The 20,242-nt window shown below is 40.2% G+C and overlaps 1 protein-coding gene across 5 annotated transcripts in view; it reads right to left on the reverse strand.

The window, feature by feature from the left end:
• frs2a (fibroblast growth factor receptor substrate 2a) overlaps nt 1-20,242 on the reverse strand; it is an 83,363-nt gene that overhangs the window by 46,503 nt on the left and 16,618 nt on the right. Inside the window, exon 4 of one of the 5 annotated variants that reach the window (XM_069904095.1) lies at nt 10,397-10,557. The exons of the other annotated variants lie outside the window; for them this stretch is intronic. The gene's annotated coding sequence lies outside the window, so the exon portion shown is untranslated. The remainder of the gene's footprint in view (nt 1-10,396; nt 10,558-20,242) is intronic. 5 annotated transcript variants of the gene reach the window in all.

Below are 20,242 nucleotides of genomic sequence, written 5' to 3' on the forward strand. Positions count from 1 at the left end.
ATTCACTGCAACAGAACTTCCCCCAGCCATCTTGGACCTCACCATGCCGCTGGATCCAGGAGGGGATGTCAAGAGGGTGGGTGTGGACCTGTGCAGCTCCTACTCACCTAAATCCATTCATGCACACGCTGTTCCTTTGTGAAGAGTGGGGGTATCCTCACAAACTGACTAAAAAGAACCATCGTCATCCTTTGGGATGGATAGCCAGAAGAAGATGATATTAAACCCACTTTTTCTTCTTCTCACTTACCCATCAACTCTCCCAGATTCTACCACTCACCTGAACATGAGGCAATTTGCAGTGGGCAATACAACTAATTTCAAACTTCAGACAAGGAGCGTCTAAGTTCACGTTTGAGCCTGGGTCTCCGGCACTGTAAGGTAGCAAACATTGTGTGCCGCCTTAAAAAAACAGATCCAATATTATCAATTATTCATTTAAAGAAATTGAAAAATATTGTTCTTTATGAAAAGTGCCAACTACCGTCAATTCTGCCAATCTCAAAGGACGTTTGTGCAAAATATTGCAATTTTTCTCCTGTTTTTGCAAGAGATATAGCAAATTTACTATTTACATGAAACAAAATTGTTTCTATAATTAATTTCAATGGATATAAACTCTGCTCAAGTTTAGCCTATCGATTTTGGACATTTAGATGTGTACATTCAACATTAACACACAAGCATACTTCTCATTATTTGTCTTTATTTCAAACTTCGTGCAAACAGTATGATCAGAGAAAAAGTTCAAAGATGATATTCAATTTCCTAGTAATGCAACTTTTCTTCTCCCTTTGATTTCATGTAGTAACTGTATTTCGTAATGTATTATATGATTTCAAACATCCAATCTAAATTTCCACATGACTCAAGTTCTAACGGATCCAAAATCAAAGCAGCTCCAAACTGGTCATTGATCACGGATCCAAAATCAAAGCAGCTCCAAACTGGTCATTGATCACGGATCCAAAATCAAAGCAGCTCCAAACTGGTCATTGATCATGGATCGACGACGTAAAATGTGGGCAGCACTGGCAAGGCCTCAACTTGTTGCCCATTCGTAACTGCACTTTGATAAAGCTGTATAGTGCCTTCTTAAATGAAGGCAGATTTTATTTTTTTTTTGCTGAGTGTGAATTTACAGGATTTTAGTACAATAATAATGAAGGAACAGTGACAAGTGGAAGGGAAAGCCAAAAGTGATCATTGGGGGGAGATGAGGAAACAAAAAAAAAAAATCGGAGGTGGAGGGCTTAAGCATATTTAAGTTCTTGGGAGTCACTATCTCGGAGGGTCTTTCCGAGACCCAACATTCTAATGGCACGGTGAAAAAAAAAGCAGGTCAGCATCTCTACTTTCTCAGTAGTTTGCGGAGGTTTTGTGTGACACCAAAAACCCTGGCAAATTTCTACAGATGTGTGGTGGAAAGTATGCTGACCAGCAGCATCGTAGTCTGGTATGGGGACACCAATACGCCTGAGCGTAAAGCCCTTCAAAAGGTAGTGGATGCAGCCTAGGACATGACAGGCAAAACCATCTCCATTATTGAGAACATCTACAGGGAACGCTGCTGCCAGAGAGCAGTAGCAATTAAGATTCCACACCACCCAGCACACGCTCTGTTCTCACTGGGAAAGTGATATACGTGCTACAAGACTTGCACCACCAGGTTCACGAACAGCTGCTACCTCTCCATCATCAGACTCTTCAACAACAAACTCAATCAGGGACTCATTTGAGGACTCTTATTTATGCATTTCATTGATTTCCCCCCCCCCCCCACCTGTTTACAGTTCTTTATTTGTCTACGTGCATATGTTGTGTAGTTTTTTTTGCACTACCAATAAGTGGTAATTCTGTCTCACCTGTAAAAAGAATCTTAGGGTTGTATGTGATGTCATATGTACTCTGACAATAAATCTGAAATCATTAAAATGATGTGCACTTTTGAGGGGTTTTTGCAGTTGATGGCACCCATACACTGACAGAAATTGGTAGCTTGATAAATGGTGAAGCCTTTCTACATTACTGCAATTTGTAGATGTTGGAGGTACAAGGTTCAGGATTCCTTTTATTGAAAATATAATGCACTTCAACTTTTGTCTGCCTCCAGCAGATAAAGAGTCACCATGAGCATTGCCCGGCACCCCTAACAATAAGAGAAAGAGAAGCAAAAGAGAATCTCTTCAGAGGAGAGTGTCCATGACCACAGACTGTGTGGGTCCTTCGACCACAAGTTGCCAGCAGTCTGCAGCCTAGGCGATTCATTTAATGACAAGTCATCAACAGTCTGCAGCCTGTGTGGATTCTTCAGCTGCTGAGCCCCTTGCTGCTCCACTGCCGTGGTCCTCTTCCCTGCTGGGTTGTGCCCCATGCTTCTCTTTCTCAGTTGGGGGGGGGGGAATGTGGAAATGTTTAGAATCATGGATAAAGTGTAGATCAAGCAGACTCTTGTCTCCTGTATAACGCTGAGTTTCCTTGAAGTTTGTAGAGCCAATTCCAACTTGCAGACATGGGTTAAAAAAAAGTTTGGAGTCAAATGAGTAGTTTACTATTGAATATCAAGACCCTCACCTACTCAATGACACTGGTCTTAGCATATACTTTTTTGGGAAAGAGTCAAAAATCCAGCAAAATCACAAAATTTAAGGAAATTAAATACTCAGGCATATGAATTTTTTTTAACTTCAGCATCAATATGGAAAACAACTTTATTTTTGGTCACTGGTGTTACATTTATAATGGCTGTCTTAAAAAAAACTATTGATTATTGGTCACTTCCAAATCTTTAACATTTTTACTGTTGTACAATGTTGCCCGAGACTTGTTCAGAAAAGGTCAATAAAAAGATCATTCTTTATTTAGTTCTAGAATTGAACAGAATGGGGAAAAAAAATAAGTGGAAAATTTTGCTTGAACTATGTTTGTGATAAATAATCTATTGTTTTTCACTGTTGATTCTTCACCAGATTGGGGAGTCTGTTCTCTGACCTCAATTTCAACTCTCATGTCTTAAATGTGAAGATCAATTTCCTGCTTTGAACAAACCAATAACACAAAAAAGGCTATAATGTCCAAGTTTGTCAATATTCCTGATCCCATATCAGCAGACATTTAAACCCTGTCTCTTGCCCTCCTATTCAAGAGGTTTCTACTCTCAACTCCATCTCAGCTTCTGATCTCCCATGAGCACTGCCCACCACCCCTCACAATGAGGTCCCTTCAGAATTTTCCTCCAGCGGTCCCACAGCCTCTGCAGCCATGCAGACCCCTGTTCAATTAATTGGCAGCCCGAGCTCCAAGTCCAAACCTCCAATGTGATCCGAAAGCCTTCAGTACCCAAGGACCTTTGGGAATTCTTGTGGCTCTCCGCAACCTCGCCAATTCTGGTTCTGATACCTGCTTCACATGAGCCATACAGCCTAGGTGGGTCCTTTAACCAGGTCGCCAGCAGATAATTTTGTCTTCTTTCTCAACTCAATTTTTCAGTTAACAATTTTGCGCTCAGAGGTCATCTGTTTTTGCCTGTTTTAACTCTTTGTAAACATACCATGCTATATCATCACTTTCTATGTTCATGGTATCGAAATGAAAACCCATCATTCTATGTCTTAACAAAGCTATTTTTTCCATTAACCCTCAAAGTCACTTATTTCCTTTCCTTAAACAGTTTCAAACTATTATAAGAATATCAACAAATGAGATTCTGTGACTGGAATCTTCTTCCCTTTTCCACCTTTGATGTCAATAGGTTGTGGACTTTCGCTTGGTGTTCCAATTTATGTAGTTGCAAAGTATTTTGTGGAAAGTACCTTCAGAATTTTAAGGACCATATTAGCAAAGCTACTGTAGAGCAACCCAAAATACAGATCCCACTTTACCCAACTAAATAAAATGGCAAAGATGTGTCACACACTCCATTACATTAAACATTCTTACAGAATACCTGTTTCAAATCAGCTCTTACCTGGTAATAAAGCACAATGAATAGCCTCTGAGGAAGGCATGCCCACTAAATGGCAGTGATGTACATACCTTGCCTCACACCAAACACTGAACTCAGGAGGTAAAAGTGCAGTCATCTGAAGGAATTCAGAGGGTCAAGCAGTATCGTAGGGAGAAAAAGAAAGATCTATGTTTTGGATTGGAACCATTCTCTCCCAGAAGAGACATCAACCGTTCTTTTTTCTTCCATTGGTACTGCTCAACCCACTGCATTCCTCCAGTTGACTATTCTTTTCCTACCGACTGAACCTACTCCTTAACCTTCTCTCCCAGAAGAGACATCAACCGTCCTTTTTTCTTCCATTGGTGCTGCTCAACCCACTGCATTCCTCCAGTTGACTATTCTTTTCCTACCGACTGAACCTACTCCTTAACCTTCTCTCCCAGAAGAGACATCAACCATCCTTTTTTCTTCCATTGGTGCTGCTCAACCCACTGCATTCCTCCAGTTGACTATTCTTTTCCTACCGACTGAACCTACTCCTTAACCTTCTCTCCCAGAAGAGACATCAACCATCCTTTTTTCTTCCATTGGTGCTGCTCAACCCACTGCATTCCTCCAGTTGACTATTCTTTTCCTACCGACTGAACCTACTCCTTAACCTTCTCTCCCAGAAGAGACATCAACCATCCTTTTTTCTTCCATTGGTGCTGCTCAACCCACTGCATTCCTCCAGTTGACTATTCTTTTCCTACCGACTGAACCTACTCCTTAACCTTCTCTCCCAGAAGAGACATCAACCGTTCTTTTTTCTTCCATTGGTGCTGCTCAACCCACTGCATTCCTCCAGTTGACTATTCTTTTCCTACCGACTGAACCTACTCCTTAACCTTCTCTCCCAGAAGAGACATCAACCATCTTTTTTTCTTCCATTGGTGCTGCTCAACCCACTGCATTCCTCCAGTTGACTATTCTTTTCCTACCGACTGAACCTACTCCTTAACCTTCTCTCCCAGAAGAGACATCAACCATCCTTTTTTCTTCCATTGGTGCTGCTCAACCCACTGCATTCCTCCAGTTGACTATTCTTTTCCTACCGACTGAACCTACTCCTTAACCTTCTCTCCCAGAAGAGACATCAACCATCCTTTTTTCTTCCATTGGTGCTGCTCAACCCACTGCATTCCTCCAGTTGACTATTCTTTTCCTACCGACTGAACCTACTCCTTAACCTTCTCTCCCAGAAGAGACATCAACCGTTCTTTTTTCTTCCATTGGTGCTGCTCAACCCACTGCATTCCTCCAGTTGACTATTCTTTTCCTACCGACTGAACCTACTCCTTAACCTTCTCTCCCAGAAGAGACATCAACCATCCTTTTTTCTTCCATTGGTGCTGCTCAACCCACTGCATTCCTCCAGTTGACTATTCTTTTCCTACCGACTGAACCTACTCCTTAACCTTCTCTCCCAGAAGAGACATCAACCATCCTTTTTTCTTCCATTGGTGCTGCTCAACCCACTGCATTCCTCCAGTTGACTATTCTTTTCCTACCGACTGAACCTACTCCTTAACCTTCTCTCCCAGAAGAGACATCAACCGTTCTTTTTTCTTCCATTGGTGCTGCTCAACCCACTGCATTCCTCCAGTTGACTATTCTTTTCCTACCGACTGAACCTACTCCTTAACCTTCTCTCCCAGAAGAGACATCAACCATCCTTTTTTCTTCCATTGGTGCTGCTCAACCCACTGCATTCCTCCAGTTGACTATTCTTTTCCTACCGACTGAACCTACTCCTTAACCTTCTCTCCCAGAAGAGACATCAACCATCCTTTTTTCTTCCATTGGTGCTGCTCAACCCACTGCATTCCTCCAGTTGACTATTCTTTTCCTACCGACTGAACCTACTCCTTAACCTTCTCTCCCAGAAGAGACATCAACCATCCTTTTTTCTTCCATTGGTGCTGCTCAACCCACTGCATTCCTCCAGTTGACTATTCTTTTCCTACCGACTGAACCTACTCCTTAACCTTCTCTCCCAGAAGAGACATCAACCGTTCTTTTTTCTTCCATTGGTGCTGCTCAACCCACTGCATTCCTCCAGTTGACTATTCTTTTCCTACCGACTGAACCTACTCCTTAACCTTCTCTTCCAGAAGAGACATCAACCATCCTTTTTTCTTCCATTGGTGCTGCTCAACCCACTGCATTCCTCCAGTTGACTATTCTTTTCCTACCGACTGAACCTACTCCTTAACCTTCTCTCCCAGAAGAGACATCAACCGTTCTTTTTTCTTCCATTGGTACTGCTCAACCCACTGCATTCCTCCAGTTGACTATTCTTTTCCTACCGACTGAACCTACTCCTTAACCTTCTCTCCCAGAAGAGATATCAACCGTTCTTTTTTCTTCCATTGGTGCTGCTCAACCCACTGCATTCCTCCAGTTGACTATTCTTTTCCTACCGACTGAACCTACTCCTTAACCTTCTCTCCCAGAAGAGACATCAACCGTTCTTTTTTCTTCCATTGGTACTGCTCAACCCACTGCATTCCTCCAGTTGACTATTCTTTTCCTACCGACTGAACCTACTCCTTAACCTTCTCTCCCAGAAGAGACATCAACCGTTCTTTTTTCTTCCATTGGTACTGCTCAACCCACTGCATTCCTCCAGTTGACTATTCTTTTCCTACCGACTGAATCTACTCCTTAACCTTCTCTCCCAGAAGAGACATCAACCGTTCTTTTTTCTTCCATTGGTACTGCTCAAACCACTGCATTCCTCCAGTTGACTATTCTTTTCCTACCCACTGAACCTACTCCTTAACCTTCTCTCCCAGAAGAGATATCAACCGTTCTTTTTTCTTCCATTGGTACTGCTCAACCCACTGCATTCCTCCAGTTGACTATTCTTTTCCTACCGACTGAACCTACTCCTTAACCTTCTCTCCCAGAAGAGACATCAACCGTTCTTTTTTCTTCCATTGGTACTGCTCAACCCACTGCATTCCTCCAGTTGACTATTCTTTTCCTACCGACTGAACCTACTCCTTAACCTTCTCTCCCAGAAGAGACATCAACCGTTCTTTTTTCTTCCATTGGTGCTGCTCAACCCACTGCCTTCCTCCAGTTGACTATTCTTTTCCTACCGACTGAACCTACTCCTTAACCTTCTCTCCCAGAAGAGACATCAACCGTTCTTTTTTCTTCCATTGGTGCTGCTCAACCCACTGCATTCCTCCAGTTGACTATTCTTTTCCTACCGACTGAACCTACTCCTTAACCTTCTCTCCCAGAAGAGACATCAACCGTTCTTTTTTCTTCCATTGGTGCTGCTCAACCCACTGCATTCCTCCAGTTGACTATTCTTTTCCTACCGACTGAACCTACTCCTTAACCTTCTCTCCCAGAAGAGACATCAACCGTTATTTTTTCTTCCATTGGTGCTGCTCAACCCACTGCATTCCTCCAGTTGACTATTCTTTTCCTACCGACTGAACCTACTCCTTAACCTTCTCTCCCAGAAGAGACATCAACCGTTCTTTTTTCTTCCATTGGTGCTGCTCAACCCACTGCATTCCTCCAGTTGACTATTCTTTTCCTACCGACTGAACCTACTCCTTAACCTTCTCTCCCAGAAGAGACATCAACCGTTCTTTTTTCTTCCATTGGTACTGCTCAACCCACTGCACTCCTCCAGTTGACTATTCTTTTCCTACCCACTGAACCTACTCCTTAACCTTCTCTCCCAGAAGAGACATCAACCGTTCTTTTTTCTTCCATTGGTGCTGCTCAACCCACTGCATTCCTCCAGTTGACTATTCTTTTCCTACCTACTGAACCTACTCCTTAACCTTCTCTCCCAGAAGAGACATCAACCGTTCTTTTTTCTTCCATTGGTGCTGCTCAACCCACTGCATTCCTCCAGTTGACTATTCTTTTCCTACCGACTGAACCTACTCCTTAACCTTCTCTCCCAGAAGAGACATCAACCGTTCTTTTTTCTTCCATTGGTACTGCTCAACCCACTGCATTCCTCCAGTTGACTATTCTTTTCCTACCGACTGAACCTACTCCTTAAACTTCTCTCCCAGAAGAGACATCAACCGTTCTTTTTTCTTCCATTGGTACTGCTCAACCCACTGCATTCCTCCAGTTGACTATTCTTTTCCTACCGACTGAACCTACTCCTTAACCTTCTCTCCCAGAAGAGACATCAACCGTTCTTTTTTCTTCCATTGGTGCTGCTCAACCCACTGCATTCCTCCAGTTGACTATTCTTTTCCTACCGACTGAACCTACTCCTTAACCTTCTCTCCCAGAAGAGACATCAACCGTTCTCTTTTCTTCCATTGGTGCTGCTCAACCCACTGCATTCCTCCAGTTGACTATTCTTTTCCTACCGACTGAACTTACTCCTTAACCTTCTCTCCCAGAAGAGACATCAACCGTTCTTTTTTCTTCCATTGGTGCTGCTCAACCCACTGCATTCCTCCAGTTGACTATTCTTTTCCTACCGACTGAACCTACTCCTTAACCTTCTCTCCCAGAAGAGACATCAACCGTTCTTTTTTCTTCCATTGGTACTGCTCAACCCACTGCATTCCTCCAGTTGACTATTCTTTTCCTACCGACTGAACCTACTCCTTAACCTTCTCTCCCAGAAGAGACATCAACCATCCTTTTTTCTTCCATTGGTGCTGCTCAACCCACTGCATTCCTCCAGTTGACTATTCTTTTCCTACCTACTGAACCTACTCCTTAACCTTCTCTCCCAGAAGAGACATCAACCGTTCTTTTTTCTTCCATTGGTGCTGCTCAACCCACTGCATTCCTCCAGTTGACTATTCTTTTCCTACCAACTGAACCTACTCCTTAACCTTCTCTCCTAGAAGAAACACACGACTTTTCTTCGCCATGAGCAGAATTATTATTTTCCTTCAGCCCTGCATATATATAGACCAAGCATCTATTATCGCTTATATTTTGGAAATACAGACCACAGGAACTTAATAATGCAATCTACAAAAGTGTTGGTGAACTCAACAGGACACACAGCATCTATTAAAAAGTAAAGGATAAGTGTTTCCCGAAACATTGGTTACCCTTTACTTCCTGTAGATGTCACATGACATGCTGCGTCCACGAACACTTTTGTTTATTGCACTATTATCACAGCGTCTGCAGAATTTCCTGTTTAACGCCAAGGAATTTAACGATCCTCACCTTTTTTCCTCTACAACCAGAAGGAAGTTACAGGCAGAACACACTTCCTGTCAATGTCACTAACATAGTATCTGCTGTATACATATGATACTCCTTTAATCATATACCTGTCAGGATTTTAACTGAAGAAAATTTGTCCAATTTCAGCTTTGATCAAAGGGAAAAGATGGAAATAATGAAAATGAAATGCTGCCATATACTCGAATATTTACAAATGTTGCTGGAGTGGTTTAGCCTTTCTCCTCATGAAACAGTACATGGAAAATCATTGAGAGTAAAGCTCATAAGTATAACATACTAATAAGATACTGATACAAATTCCATGTATAGAACTTCACTATTACAATTTATTTGTAAATCCTAATGATGATAAGATACCCATGGAGGAGTTCAAAAATGTTCCAAAATATGCTCCCGATCTCTGTCCAGATATCAATGTCTCCTGATATAACATAATCTTTAGAAGCTCCACATCCCAATATGCTTTTGCTGGCCATAATACAATATTCACATCCTTGATCTGATGATCAAGGTGCAAAAACAAATCCAGTGTTTAACTTGATTGCTATTGAGATGGTGATAATTTTGCAAACAGAATGCCAAATAAAATTGCATTTTAAACAGTATTCACTCAAATAACTGCAAATATTTTACTACAGATTGACAGCATGCAGAATTTATCCTGAGAAGTCACAAGTTGTCATCAAGTTCCTCTGGAGTACAATACCCATTATTGTATTCCACAAATTCCCATCGAGGAACTTCAGAATTTTTTTTGCAATTTAAAATATAATTTGACTCAGCCTATTGTAAGCACAAGGCCTTTTTAATACTCTCCATGAGCTCCATGAGCAATACTCTCCAGCACTAACTACTTTAAAGTCTTCAATGAGTTCACTGGGTCACATAATCCTTGAACAGCAAACACTGGAGCAGGAATGACATACAAATTGGGAGTTGGCTACTTGGTCCCTGGAGCCTGCTCTTACCATTTCGCAAGATCAGAGCTGATTAGATTGCAACTCACTGCATTTTCATCTCTCTGCAATCACCATTAAAGCTCTTGCTAATCGAGCACTACGTCTTTTAAAAGACTCTGCAACCATTGACCTGAGGTAGACAACCACAAAGAATCATATCCTTAAAGAAAAATGGGCACCTGTTTGGCTAATTAAAGACAATATTATTGCTAGTTACCAAATATCCAGTTGACATAATCCTTACTTTGTGCCTTTTCATTCTCGTTCTCTGGCATGTTCTGGTGTCCTCTTGGGAACAGCCTGCAGTTGCTGCAGAACACTTCCATCATACACCCAGAAGCCATCAGTCTTCTTATTTATTTTCCCTGCTTTGCACTTTCAATCATTTCCTATTCTTATCAACACCTAAAATTTTTGCAAAGCAAGGGGATCCATGTCAAAAGTAATAATATGCAAATTGGATTCGCTACTGAGTTGCTAATCATTGAACATGTTCTTCAGAAACATTCTAGTCATTGAAGCAAAATTTTCCTCTTCCCACACAAAATAAAACAATTAAGACTTGGAACAAACTCTTCACATGTTTCTATGTCCTTGTGCATTTATAGAGAAAGCTTTATTTAATTATAATTATATGTCAGCACGAAGAAATGCAAATTCAGTGCTGGCCATTGGTCCAATTACTCAAAAGACTACATTTAGACATCAAATAGCTCAATCTTATTTTAAAAAAGGTAATGAATATAATTATTTTTGCATTTCACTGTGATACTTTGAAAAAAGGTCGCTCAAAAGCACTCAGCAACAAGGAATACCCTGCTGCTTGGGAGCTTCAAAACTTGCAGTAAATTCTTTTAAATCTTGTAAACCCTCAGCTTCAACTCCTAGCAATTGATGGCTCCTGCAAGCTGCAGTAAATTTAATGGAAGCAGTAAATTGCAGTAGATTGAAATGGCATTTGTACTGTAAAAATAAACACTTTTCTCTGATAGGGACAGTGTTATAACTTGGGAGGGGGTGGGTAGGTTAATTATGATGGCGGCATGAATGGTGTAGCCGTAGAGGCTAGCGCTACCCTGTTACAGCGCCAACGACCGAGGTTCGAATTTAAATTTTCTAGGTTACTTGAATTGCTTGATTAAAGTGAACTTTACATAATTAAGACTACATTACTGATCTTTTTCAAATCTACATTTTGAACTCTTGTCTTTTAAATGGTGTATTCTTTTTTTTTTTTAAATTTTTTATTTTTCACACCATAAATCACAATCCGGACAATGGCGATTTTCCTGTGTTTTGATTTCCAACCTCAGACACATCTTTTCATATGCTTCATATTTAAAATCAAAGCATGGAATTTTCAAAAAACTCATTTAATTAAGTTTTGTGATTATTCCAGACAAGAAAAATGCAGATCGCCTTCCCTGTACTACTTCACAGACAATAGGGGATGTACAAATTCAACAGTGACTTTATGTCCTGAAAGGAATGCTAGATTCAAAATTGTTCATGCATGCAGAAAAGAAAAGCTGTGAACTACCAGTGCCCCTACTACAATTAAGATAATGCATCAGCACACTGTGGCCTAGGATGCAGCTTCATGTATTAATTAAACTATTTTCAACAATATTTTTTGACAAAATTTAGTGAACACCAATAAGACATGGGATTCACTTACACCTTACACATTATAAATATGCTACTTAATTCACTTTATCGGATTAAGAATAATGGAACAGCCAATATTTGTATCACTTACACATAACTGAAAGTAATTTAGAAGCATCTTGTTCAGCTTTCCATGAACAAAGCTTTCACTGATGCCAAGATATCTCCCTCTAACTGAATTGATAGAAATAATATGAAAACAAGCATTTGTGATTGCCATGAGATCCTTCTCTTGTGTACAAGGTATTTTCCGAGCATTCAAAAAAACAACTGAAAAATCTTATTACTTTTGCTGTGATTTCAAGCAGTTACGGCAATTAATTCAATAAAGTATAATCATTAAAATCCACACTTGTAATTTATCCCAAAAGTCCATTCTCATCTTTCAGAACTTTGCGTGAATCTAAATTTAAAGTAGATTTTAAAATGTAATTTTAATATAAATGACCATTTAGTTTTAAGTTTTCCATTTAGTGCCACAGATGCATATCAAGAATAAAAAGGGTCTTAAGGCCTTTCAAGGGAGTGCTATAATATGGTACTTTCTCTTCAATAAATTGGGTAAATACAAAAAGATTCTACTGCACTGCCTGAAGAAGGAAAGATCAAAAACCTGCTTTTTCTACATTAGTTTGGGCACTGAACATGAAAGTCAGGAAGTCATGTTACAACTATATAAGCTTCAAGGCAGCCAAATTTGGAGCATTGCATCCAGTCCTGAGAGCCACATGACAAGAACCAAGTGAATTGAAAAATGTCACAGGAATTGGAGCATCAGAAGCTGAGAGGAGACTTGAAAATTAAGAGACGAATATAGGATCGATGATCAGAGTCTTTTTTTTCTCCCGGTTGGAAATGTCAAATACCGGAGGGCAAAGATTAAAGGTTAGAAGGAAAGTTTAAAGAAGATTGCAAAGCAAGTTTTTTTCCCCTACATACACACAGAGATTTGCCGTTGCCTAACATCAGACTTCCACTTTGTGTTTTAATTCACATTAATACTTCTAAATTATTTTAATATTCACTTTAATACCACGCCTGGAATATGGTGCCAAGTGAGATGATAGATGTAGACACAAATGTTCAAGAGGTATTTAAACACAGACATGCCCTGGCAGGGAATGGAGGGATACAGACCATTTGCTGACAGATGGGGTTAGTTAGATTGGCACAATAGGCTGAAGGCCCTATTCATATGCTGCAGCACCCTGTTTTATATTAAATATAAAGCAATGAAGCACAGGAAGAAGTCACCAACAACCAATACCACTAAAAGGAGATTAATAAACCAATTCCAAGGATGAGAAATGTTTAGGCAGAATAAAGGAAGAATACAATTAATTACTGCTATAAATTATTCAAGAGAGTGATTACATAAAGATGATGGGCTATTAATGGTGAAAAAATGAGTATAGTTACAAAAAAAATGTGCTGGAAGAACTCAGCAGGTCATGCAGCATCTGAAATCCTGCACTTTTGTGTGCTGTACTAGTTCTCAATATCTGTAGACCAGACGGCACGGTTAGCAAAGCAGTTAGTGCAATGTTATTACATTGTCATGGACCTGGGTTAAAATCCAGCAGTGTCTGCAAGGAGTTTGTATATTCTTCCCATGCGTGGGTTTCTCCCACCCTTCAAAACATACGAGGCTGTAGGTTAATTGGGGGATTTGTAGACCAGAAGGTTCTTTCAGTGCTGGAAGTCCAAAATTTTTTTTTAATCAAAATGACCTCGTGCTAAATGAGCGAACTTTCAAGTGGACTCCATCTGTACATTATTTGTGCAAGAAAAGGCTATCAAATATCCCAAAATACTCCACTGCTTTCAAAGTATTTCTGGAATCCAATCACAAATGAATATAGAACGCACAGCTGCCAATTTGTGCACACCAAAATCCAACAAACATGGAACAATAATCATCTAATAAACTGTATGAACCATGCGGTTAAGGATAAATGTTGATCATCAGTTGAAAGGTGATAACTCTCCTGCTATCTTTCAAAATAGGGCAGTTTGGACCGAGCTTTGCATAACTTCAACAGTGGGATCATCTATGGAGTAGAATTTGAATGCAGAAATTCCTGATTCAGGGAGGCATGGTTACTGCAAACACTATTACAGGGCCAACAACCCTGGTTCAAATCTGGCACTGTTAGAAGTTTCTACATTCTTCCCAAGTCTTTATGGATTTTTTTCCAGGTGCTCTGGTTTTCTCCTGCACTTCAAAATATATTGGGGGTGGGGGATGCAGGTTAATTGGATGCATTTGGGCAGCATGGAAGGGCCGGTTTCAATGCTGAAGCAAGAAAGCATGAATTCAATCAATGCCAACTCCTGCAAGGACACGTGAAAAAGGTAACCCTGTGCCATTATGGCTGGATACCAGCTGCCATTATAGAACAATATAGCACAGAACAGGCCCTTCAGCCCATGATGCCTACGCCGAACACAATGCCAAATTAAACTAAATCTCTTCTGTCTGCACAGAGTTCATATCCACCCCACTCCCTGCCTCTTAAATACGACCAACATATTCGCTATCACCCTTGGCAACCCGCTCCAGGCACCAAGCATTCTTTGTACAAAATACTTGGTCCACACATCCCCTTACCCCAACACTTTAAACTTTATCCTTAGTCTCTTTTCTAAACTGAAGTTTTATTTTAAATCAAACAATCCCTGAATAAAATATTATCTTTTTTTAAATAAACATGGTAAGTAACACTGCTAGTGGGAAGTTAGACAGCCATCAGAGGTAAACAATTTTCTACCAGTACATTTATTCTGAACCAAGAAAACTGTTTAATTAACATGTTTAAACAAGCAGGGACAGTCTACTTTTCACAACCCGCCACTTGCAACATTCTCTAAATCAATCAGTCTGTGAACAAGATGAAGCAATATATTTGCTGAAAAAAAACATTAAGAATAAAAAGCACACATTTAGCAAAGAAGATCAAACACATATATATGCATGTGGAGGAAAAAGGTACTTTTTAAACATACTTCAATTAAAAGAAACTATTGTAAACCAACTGAGATTTATCAGTATCTCTGGAGATAACTGATAAATCTTTGATTCAATGGAAGCAACCACACACACACACACAAGAAAAAAATCAGGTGACAATCGATGTTTAACAACAATCATGAGTAACTTTTTGTCTAAATCTTTTGTTCAAATTTTTTTTTTAATTTGCATACCAAAATTCAAAGCAATGCTTTGAACTAGTGCCCCAGTTCTATAACTCCAGAATACCCTAGGCTGCAGCAAGTTATAACGACCTTTCAAATAACTCAAAGAATGCCAGGAATTCAGTGTATCTGCAGAGATATTTTGTTTATTTCATGTTTGCTCAGCCAAGATCCCCTTAAAATCAATTTTGGAAGAATTTGTACACAAGCATATGCTCATGCTTGCTTTGATTCCGTGAACTAACTTTTGCTGTAACGTTAGCAATCAGACTTGGGCAGCGGAATGCGAGGGGAGAGAGGTGGAGTTAAGTTCACATATCAGGGGAATAGATTCCTATGTCCACTTTCTCCCCTGCCGCCCCCCCCCCCCACCCTTCTTCTTATTTTATAAATAGAATTACCTCTTTGCTTAAAGAGTTGAAGTAAGTTCACAGACACAAGAGTTTTACTTATTCCTGCCCAGTGGTGTGGCTAAATATTTTTCAATACATAAAAGCTTACATTCTTCTGCAGCTCCTGGGTTACATCCAAATTTTGACAGTTTGGACAACAAGCAATCCAGTGAACCAACAATGAAGAAGTCAATCGGTTTAAGCTTGAATGCATCTACATCATGACTTCCACTGAACCAACAGTTAACCATTGAACCACCATGATCAGCAGCCAGTGATTTTTAATTTTATGACTTTTTAAAAATTATTTTCCGTTTGATCAGTTACCTCAAACTTTAAACAACAAATATTGTATGTGCTGTTGTATAGACAATCCTCAAAACTTAAAAATTTCATTTTAAAATCAGGATCGTCCTTTATGCTGGGTCAGTACTTGACAGTGATGTCTCATCTCTACTGCCATCTTTCCATCTCAGCGCTCCTCCGCAGGGTCTATCCGCCCAGTCCTACTGCCATTGGCTCTGTATAGGCTTCAAATGGCCTGTTACAGGAGCCAACGGTGGTTTATTTTAAAATATCCAAATAAAATTGAAACCTTTACATGGTAATTTGTAACTAAAATATTGTGATTTGTTTTTAAAACAGCATCCACTGGTCAGTGGTAAGTGTCAGATCTTCTACAAAGGATATCACTCAATACCAACATTTTAGGTGGAAATTCTGGGGTATATACAGCATATTTTCTTCTTTGGCTTGGCTTCGCGGACGAAGATTTATGGAGGGGGTAAATGTCCACGTCAGCTGCAGGCTCGTTTGTGGCTGACAAGTCCGATGCGGGACAGGCAGACACGGTTGCAGGGGAAAATTGGTTGGTTGGGGTTGGGTGTTGGGTTTTTCCTCCTTTGCCTTTTGTCAGTGAGGTGGGCTCTGCGGTCTTCTTCAAAGGAGGTTGCTGCCCGTCAAACTGTGAGGCGCCAAGATGCACGGTTTGAGGCGATATCAGCCCACTGGCAGTGGTCAATGTGGCAGGCACCAAGAGATTTCTTTAGTCAGTCCTTGTACCTTTTCTTTGGTGCACCTCTGGCACAAAATACCATAGTTGACAGCCAAAACAGATCGCAAAGAATCAGATACAAAATGGCACTAATAAAAGACTAAGATTAAAATTGCACACATTTTCTCACGAGGTTGCTCCTTTTTAAATTAGAAAACAGTTCACCCACGGCTGGCTGGCCAGTGGAATTTTCCATTCTACGACTGATTTAATTTATACACTTTCATCTTTTCATCACACCACACACCCCTTCCAGCACACAAAGCTTGTACTCTAAGCAACGTGGGCATTTTTGTTTTAATTCCAAATTGTGAAACTGACCTAAAGTGCATTTCTTCAAATACAAAATTTCAATTGAAAGCATTCAATGAACTTTGGCCTTTTCCCATAAATATCAGCGGGTCACTCTTCTGAGTACAACATTGAAAATACATAATCACGGCCTCTTGCTGACTACATTTTGTTTGGCTAAAAAAATTAAAACTATGCCCACAAATAATTGACATGCACGAAAAGACAATCGGTCCAGATCTTCCCTTAGCAATGGAAATTTTTTAAATACAAACATAATCAGTTCAAACAAGATTAAGAATGATCAACTTTGTTTTAATTTAATGAACATCACTTCTATTTCTACTGAAATACTGCAATCTATATTTCAGTATTCTGAAAAATATTGGCATGTGGACAACAAGCTACTCTGCCTTTTTTGGTTTCTACACCTTCATTTTTCCACAATGTATTGCATCTGCCAAGTCCTTACACACTCACTCAACTGGTCTTTATCCCATTTATATCCACCTACTGGTCATATTCCCATCTCCTCGACTAAACTGATAAAAATTTGATGGGAGTTTCACAGTCCTTGTATTTACACACCACTTCTCCATTAAACTTGAAAAAGAAATTAGATTATAATTAATTACAAAAATGTCCCTTTAACGATCTGGTTTGCAGGGGCCCAGGTATCCAAAGCAAATTGATTAGAGCATAATCACAAAGGTCCTCCAAAATTGGGTCTGTGCACACGACGCTCCCTCTCAATAATAGGGAATAACCTGGTCATCAGGTGAGAGGTACTTCTGATAGTGCCGTTCGTGATGCAGGTGAGGCCCATCCCCTGTACCTCCACCCTGGCAGTAATCTGAGCAGTCTTCTGGTTCATGCTGGAATCCAAGATGGAAAGAATTCAAAAGATCACCCTGTACAAGTCGCAAGACAGTAGGGGCAAGAGTTTATCCAATATGGCCCTCATCCTGATGACCACCATCATGTGTTTCTGCATCGGGTTGTGCATGGAACCAAAGTACAAGGGAACCAATTGCTGCTATGTTCTGAGGCTTTACCTATCCCAGGTGCCATGCAATGTTCCAGTCAGCTGAACTTTTCCAGACAAAAACCTTTGACCACAAGTCCATCAGGCAGCATGGAACATCCTGATGACATGAGGACTCCATGGAAACGATGGGGTGGGGGTGGTTCCCTGAGCAAACCAATCAGGGACTGAGCCGGCGGAATACCTCATCAGCAGTACTCATGAACAAGCACCAGGACTTGGCCTTGCTGGTGGTGAGAGGATCACTCCTGGTCAGATACTTCTGTACAATAGGATAATCACCCTCATTGACTCCGATTAATACAGTGGAGTGGAGACAGTCACCCATTACTTTGCAGAGTGCAGATTCACTAAGGATGTCGAGAAGGTTGCAAGGGCCCTTGTCACAATTCATCCCCTCCCCAGCAGCAGTGTGCCAAGGATTTATGGGCTGTTCCCAGGGACACATCAATATGGTGGAAGATGCACTTGACCTGTCTTAATTTCAGCACGGATGTTGGTGAGGGAATGCTGCCGACTGGCACATTTCAGGCTGAGGGATGCACTAAGGCTTGGTGCGGCCAATGCAAGTCATGTCCTTCCTTTATTGGGCATTGAAGGACTGAAACTGAGGGGGAGCCCCTCAAACAACAAGGGAGGGGGGAAATAACAAAAAGGTGCCACAGTGATGCTAAATAGAAAATGAATGCAACAATGTCGAGTGATCGAAATCTATGGATGACACTAAGAGGCAAAGAGGCTTTCCTTTTGTAAAAAAAGTTTATTTTTGGTTACCAAAGTGTCCCTTTAATGATATGTTTGTGGTTGGAGATTGCCTAGCATTCTCTGTCCCAGAAAACGTAATATCATACATCAGGCATAAATTGTTGGAATATTGAAATTTAAAGAAAATATATATACTTTTTTTAAACCCTTATCTTTTTTTCCAGTCTTTTTTTCCATCTCAATTCCTCTATTTTACATTCAAGTTCATGTACTCTAGCTCACCCTTCTTCAACTGACTTATTAATCCCATCCAACCCAAAGCCCCAAATGTCCTGCTGTGATATCATCAGTTTGCATTTCCAGGAACTTGCATGGTAAAACTAATTCTAAGCCAAAGAATGCATGAATAAGTCTAACTTACTGGGCAGACCAGAAGATCCATCACAATAAATTCAGTGCCAGGGTGAAAGCGACCTGAATGCTGGTCAGAATCCAACCTTAAAATAAGTTGAAGTGTACCGAACTCCCTGAAGAACATCCTTCAAGTTTGCTTCACTTTACAGTCAAATTGAGCCTTGATATCCAAAATGACACTGTATTTAGCACTGGGGGCAAGCCAAAATCACATCTGCCAACATTAAGTGGGTGGTGAGAGTCAGTGCAGCTGTGCGGGAAACTGACAGGGAAAATCTACATTTAAATTGTGAACCAGCTACTGGGCTCGATATTAATTCAGTTTTAATTAAAAAAGCAGTTAAGTGGAAAGCAAATAGGCAGGAAAAAAAAAACTGAAATGACAGTCATACACCGGCTGGCAGGCAAAGTGCTAAAAAAAACATGCAGAGCAAAGCCAAATATTTAAATACAGGAGAGGGTTAGGGGTGTGAGATAGGGAAAGAGGAGCTTGTTGTGCAGTAAGTTTACATAGATCGGCACAACATCGTGGGCTGAAGAGCCTGTACTGTCACGTCCTATTTACCAGTAACTCTTTCCTCGTTAAGTGAACTCACCAGTTGTAGACTTATCCTCAGCAAACAAATAAAAAGACTGCAACCCCTTGAGGACACTGTATGCTCGCCAGCATCTCAAGTGAAGAAACTTGTAATTCCAGCACTTGAACACACACACGAGAATTGAATGACTGTTATTACTTCACCAAAATAACTTCATGAAAGACAAAATAAGTTAGAAATGGGGGAAATGAGAGGAAAAACATAGCCATAGAAAAAGAATGGATCAATAAAATCTCCCAAACAATTGCTGTAATATTCCAAATTGGTAGCCTGCCTAAATTTTCTGTTATACCTTTGCTATAAATAAATGGTGCATGAAAGAAAAAGTTGGATCAGCTACAGTAGGCCAAAGAAAGTCAAGCTTTGGACAATCAATTTATTTCTGTGATAGGACAGTAGGTGGCACAATCTAAACATTATTGCCCCTGGCAATTGTTCGCAGAAGGTTTTTGACAGCAGTTTTTCAAACCGAGAGATATTCCATTATGGAAACTATTTTTGATTATACTGTCATGTCAAAAAGCAGGATTTCCATGACAGTTTACATATGGCGCTTTTTAAATAATATAAAAACTATAGTATTTCAATATATAATACTCTTTCTCCAATTATGCAATGTTTTCCCCAAAATAATATATTTTAATGAGCTATTGAAATATTGGATTTGTAAAATTTCACCAGTTAAAAGTTGCAAAATTCAAGCCCATTTTAATGATAGAGAGATAAT

Source organism: Narcine bancroftii, chromosome 11 (assembly GCF_036971445.1).
Source record: "Narcine bancroftii isolate sNarBan1 chromosome 11, sNarBan1.hap1, whole genome shotgun sequence".
Classification (NCBI taxonomy): domain Eukaryota; kingdom Metazoa; phylum Chordata; class Chondrichthyes; order Torpediniformes; family Narcinidae; genus Narcine; species Narcine bancroftii.